A 6202-nucleotide genomic window follows, 5' to 3' on the forward strand; every position below is an offset into this window, starting at 1 on the left:
TACCCTGCCACAGTTGCAGTGTGGAGTGGGGGGAGATGGGATTGGGGGGTGGGAGAGATGTTGGGTTTACTGGTGGTAGAGAATGGGCACTGGTGAAGGGATGGGTTCTCGAACTTTGTATGGGGGAAACATGAGCACAAAAATGTATAAATCTGTAACTGTACCCTCACGGTGATTCACTAATTAAAAATAAATAAATTTTAAAAAATAAATAAAATAAAATAACATTTTCCTATTGATTTCTATCATAATTTTACAGATGCCTTAATTTAAACCTAATGAAGTAGGTTTAATTTCAATATGTTTGTCATTCTCCTAGAAAAATGCATTTAAGAATGTTTTGTAATATAAATTATCACCCCTAATTTATGTTTTATCAAGTTTGGATTTTATTATACTCTGTTTAACTTTCTTAAAGCAGGGCACACCTGAATTAGTTTTGTGGATAAAAGAAATACAAAGAAAATTGATTGTGAGCAAAACATCTGATATAGTTTTACTTGCAAAGTTCAAATTTTCTGAATGGGATCAAGATGGCATGGTTTGCTGTGTAGCTGAAGGGAATAAGAAATATGGTAAATGTCTGCATATCTGAAGGCAGCAATGGTGATGGTCTTATACCATATTTCCTCATGTATTTCTCCTTAAATATTTCCACATATGGACCTACACATTGGAGATAACAAATGGAGAATTTTCTTGTCTCTTCCCGAGAATCATTACCATCCCATACATTCTTTTGTTATATGATAATGGCTACTTTTGCCAGCATTCACATTGAAAGGCTAAAAATAAATTTTTTAAAAAAATTTTAAAAGCAAAGAATTACTACTCGGAAAAGGGACAGTCTTCAAACTTTACTACTTTTGTAGTAAGACAAGACTCCTCCATTATGTAGTTCTACTTTGCCCTTTTACTCACTTTACAAACCTTTACCTAGCACCCACTAGGGTCAGGGCACTGTGATTAGTGTGTGTATGAGTATATGTTAGGGATGGCTGGGTGAGGGATGGTTTTCTTATTCTCACCGAATTTATATTCCAAGGAATATTTGTGAGTTCTAAATAATTGTGATTAAATTAACTAGGTAGTAGAGCCAATACTGACAGTGTTTGAGTCTGAATGATGTTTGTCTCAATTAAAAGTACTACTTATTTTTTGTCTCTCTTTTTTTCACTTCCTGAAGATAGCAATCTCTCCCTATTAATATCTCCAAGTTCTTTCACCACTCTGACATGATTGTGGATTCTGTAAGCCTCTGTATTAATTGGGTTTTATTCCAAGTTACTATGAAATTAATCAATAAATACAATATCTGTTTTTAGTATCTGTTTTTAGTATTGTCTCTTAGGGTCACAGAAGAGTAGGATTCAGAGTGAGAAGATATTATGTGAGCCATAGAAATTGAAGACTGCGTCTTTTATCATTAGGCAGTCGAAATGTTCCTGAGAATTCCATTATCCAAGTTCATTATGGTCTGTGTGAAGACAAAGAGCTCTGATCCGTGCATGCCACACTTTCCAGAACCAGAGTGAAAGTTCTGATGCCTGATGCAAAGCTTTCCTTTGTGCACTATGTATCATTTCTTTCTAAGATCCTGTTATGTCCACCTGCAAAGTTCCCTCCATCCCCTAGCTGGGCTTGCAATACATAACTCTCCCGAGAACCAGATATTTTTGTCTTGACTCTTTAAGCACTTTCTTGGATTTTACTATTATTATTATTATTATTATTATTATTATTATTATTATTATTATTATTATGGATCAATCCAGAGCCAGAACCCTTCAGGACACTAAGGAGTTGTTCTTGCCTTTTAGAGGTCAGTAATAGAAAATTCTGGTACCAATTACTTAATTACTTTCGTTGTTATTATTCTGATTTTGTATACTCTTTTGTATTTCATGTTTTGTATACTCTTATCCAGGTACAATATACTTATTTATGCAATTGCAGATCATTTGCACCATTTTCACAAGTATGTTGTATTGCTGACCAATGTCAGAAATTAAGTTTCTCTGCTAAAAACATCTAGTTCTTTTTCTTGAACTAGATGAATAATTAGTTAATGAAGAACTTTCCATTTAGGCTGATTTATTAAACCTTTCTTTATGAGAGGATGGAAAATAACCACAAATCCCATTAGTGTTCAAATAAAATTCAGATTTTCAAAGGATAAACAATACAGTCTCTGACTACTTCCTTTTATTGCTAACTCATCTGTCCTCTCTACTTAGCTAGATATTTTACTCAAGCAGAGAACTCTAAATTTTCTATTAGGAAGTGCTCATTTCAGCCTATAAAAATCCTTTTATATTAAAAATATTAATCATCCTCCAGAACTTAATCATCTATAGATGTAACTTAAGTGAATCATCTGTTGAAAACTTTTCTGATTATATATCAGATGTTGAAATTATGAAATGATAATAATAATCTATCTCCAAATATTTTTCCCTGAGATATTTAGAGAAAAATGGTCTGTGTGAAGACAGAGGAGTCTGATCCACTCATGCCAGACTTTTCCAGAGCCAGAATGAAAGTTCTGATGCCTCAACTGGACAACCACATGCAAAAAAAATGGGCTTAGAACTCGACCTGACACCATGCACAAAAGTCAGATCAAAATGGATTAAAGACCTCAACATCAGACCACAAACCATAAGGTACATTGAAGACAAGGTCGGCAAAACCCTCTACGATATTGAAGATAAAGGTATCTTCAAAGATGACACGGAACTAAACAATCTAGTAAAAATAGAAATCAACAAATGGGACTACATTAAACTAAAAAGCTTCTGCACCGCAAAAGATACAGTGACCAGAATACAAAGACTATCTACAGAATGGGAAAGGATATTTACACAATACCCATCAGATAAGGGGTTAATATCAATGGTATATAAAGTACTAGTACGGAGAATATGTCCTATACCAAACAATAAAGGTTTAGGGGCTGAGGCATTTCAAATCTTCGACAAGCCTGAAGATTTCAGTCTCTGATTATTTGGAATTTAGGCTGCAGTCTTTGTTTTTGATGGATCACTGGAGTATGGCATAGGTCATGCTTTTAACCAGATCTGAACAGCACCTTGGCCACCCAGCCCAAACAGATGTAGGTGAAGTGTTTGATTTCATGTGTCATAAGTACCCACATTACTCCCTGTGTTGCATTGCCAGAAGGTACTTTACTTCTCTGACAAAATGTCCTGTATGTTATATTTCTCCAGAGCCTGAGTAACACACTCGAGAGAGTCCTGCTACATCTCCTCCATCAAACCATGTTTTTGATCACTACCTTTCAGTGACACATGGATACCATAGAGCAGAGGCTGCAGTGGTCTCCCTGGGGCAGGGCCTGGGGAGAAGCAGCTTCGCTACTAATGCAGTGGCACATCTCATGTTTTTTGTAACTTAAACTTTTTCTTGTCAGTTGTCATGTCCCTTTTCTTTCATGAGTGCTTTGGAGCAATCTTTCTAAATGAATGTGGAGAGCTTTTTTGTTTTTTATTTTAGAAGTCTTAGCATAAATCATTCGTGGCCACGCAACCTCTTATAACCTAGTTGTCCCTCTCAGAGAACCTGGCATCCTGCCTGCACGGCATCCTGCCATGCCGTGCAGCATCCTGCCTGCACGGCAAAGCCTGGCAAGCTCTCCATGGTGTATTTGATATGCCAAATACAGTAACCATTAAGGGTCTAATTTTCCATCCCTGAAAGAGCCTTCAATGTGGCACAGCTGGGAAGAACAAGTAAAGAGAGGTTGCTAAAATATCAGGGCTAAGAAGAAATCCGAATGGCCAAAAGGCACATGAAAAAATGCTGTTCATCACTAATCATCAGGGAGACGCAGATCAAAACAACAATGAGATACCACCTCACACCACAGAGATTGGCCCATATCCAAAAGAACAAAAGCAACTGGTGTTGGTGTGGATGTGGGAAGAAAGGGACTCTCCTTCACTGCTGGTGGGAATGCCGACTGATTAAGCCATTTCAGAAAACAATATGGATGATTCTCAAAAGATTAGAAATTGAGCTCCCATTTGACCCAGCAATACCACTTCTGGGAATACATTCTGGAGATGCAAAAAAAGTATAGTAGAAATGACATCTGCACTTGTATGTTCATAATCTGGAAAAAACCCGAGTGCCTGAGAACAGATGACTGGCTAAGGAAACTCTGGTACATCTACACAATGGAATACTATGCAGCTGTTAGGAAAGATGAAGTCATGAAATTCACATATAGATGGATCAACATGAAAAGTATCATGTTAAGTGAAATGAGTCAGAAAGAAAGGGACCAACATAGAAAAATTGCACTCATTTGTGGAATATAAAGTAACAGAATGGGGGACTAACACCCAAGATTATTAAAAATAATTACTGAAAGGATTACTTCACAGCTTAGAAGCTGACCTCACATACTGGGGGGAAAGGCAGTTCAGTTAGAGGATCCGCTCAGCAAGGGAGATGCACCCTGAAAGCAGACTACAGACCGAACACGATGGCCACTCAATACTTCTTTGCAAACCACAACACCCAAAAGAAGAGAGAGAGCAAAAGGGAATGCCCTGCCACAGAGGCGAGGTGGGGGAAGGGGGAATGGGATCTGACTGGTGGGAGGTATGCTGGGACCATTGGTGGTGGAAAATGGGCACTGGTGGAGGGATGGATACTTGACCATTGCATGATTGAAATGTAAGCACGGAAGTTTGTAAGTCTATAACTGTACCTCACGGTGATTCACTAATAAAAAAAAACCTTTTTTTAAAAATATCAGGGCTAGGAGACATTACTGGCACCAGCTCGAGCAAGTCGATGATCAATGGGATGACAGTGATACAGTGAGCGATACAGCATAAATCATAATCACCTGGATAGAAAGATTTTTGTCAGCAGTTCTCTTTTTGATTGAATTAATTATCTATTGATCTTGCTTGGTATTCCTAGGTTGTTAAAGATAGAGAAATAACAACAGAAAGATTATTTAGAACCTTGTAAATAGCACTATAGTTAAGAGAAAGAGATCACAGTCACTAATTCTATACCCTCTCCCTTTAGTCATTATTCACAATGTAGATTTTCTAGCTTTTTCTTCCACAATAGAATTGATGGCCCTTTGAAACAATTTAAAATCTGTGCACTCTCTGTTGAGGGTTAAGGGCCCCAGCCTGTCCCTGAGGGAAGGGGAAATTCTTTGCATTCCTTCTTGATGAATCTCTCTCTCTCTCTCTCTCTCTCTCTCTCTCTCTCTCTCTCTCACACACACACACACACACACACACACACAAACACACACACACATACATACACACCCCATATTCTACATACCACATCTTCACTTCTTCAGTAGTTCTTTTTGCTTGGTTGGTTTTCTTTGTGGGCCATATCTGACAGTGCTCAGGGCTTATTCCTGACCCCGCTCTCAGGAATCACTCTTGGAGGGGCTCAGGGTAACATATGTGGTGCCAGCGATCAAACCCCAGTTGACTGAGTGTAAGGTAAGCACCATAGCCCTGTAATATCTATCCAGCCCCTCAGTGGTTCTGCGTCAGGCAGGCAGATAGTGGAGGGCCACCACGGCAATGGAATTACTGGAAAGTACTAAGACCGACTAGCCCTAAGGCTGTCAGGACCCACCTTGTTGACACAGGAACTAAGGCCTCATAAGACCTTTACCTGTAATAGGCACAGAACAGAGAAGGCTGGACTTTCCTCAGAGAGAAGCTCCAGCAGGAAAGGCCAAGAAAGAAATTTGAAAGAAGACCAACAATTGCTCCCAACTCTAACCCGCCAGGCGACCATCCCAGCAAAGGACTCTTATCTAGGTAGGAACAGCTTGGGAGAAATCCTATAAAGTCAACTTGAACAAAGAAAGCCCTCACGTAGCCTGAGCTTGTTTCCCTGTATCACGGCCGAGCGCATGTGGTGCCCAAGCACACTTATCACCCGCATCTGCCCTCTTGAGATGTGTATACTTTCATGTTTTCATGTCTAACCTGGGATGTGCACAGGGGCTCTCTCTGCCTTTAGAAAAACCCATTCTCTTGAACATGTTATTCTCTCTTTGTCTCTTTCCTTCCTCAAAAAAACCTCCAAATAAAATCTGTTTTTATGTCACTTCTTGTTTCCTGAAATTCTTTTCTGTGAGAAAGGCGAGGATTTAAGAAAGGCCTGGGCAAGGCCTAGGACTGAA

The 6202-nt window shown here is 38.9% G+C and overlaps 1 pseudogene; it reads right to left on the reverse strand.

Moving 5' to 3' along the window:
• Positions 1-3070: 3070 nt before the first annotated feature.
• Positions 3071-3313, reverse strand: LOC129399093 (dynein light chain 1, cytoplasmic-like; annotated as a pseudogene).
• Between the last annotated feature and the right edge of the window lie 2889 nt (positions 3314-6202).

The sequence above is a fragment of the Sorex araneus genome, chromosome 10, assembly GCF_027595985.1.
Source record: "Sorex araneus isolate mSorAra2 chromosome 10, mSorAra2.pri, whole genome shotgun sequence".
Classification (NCBI taxonomy): domain Eukaryota; kingdom Metazoa; phylum Chordata; class Mammalia; order Eulipotyphla; family Soricidae; genus Sorex; species Sorex araneus.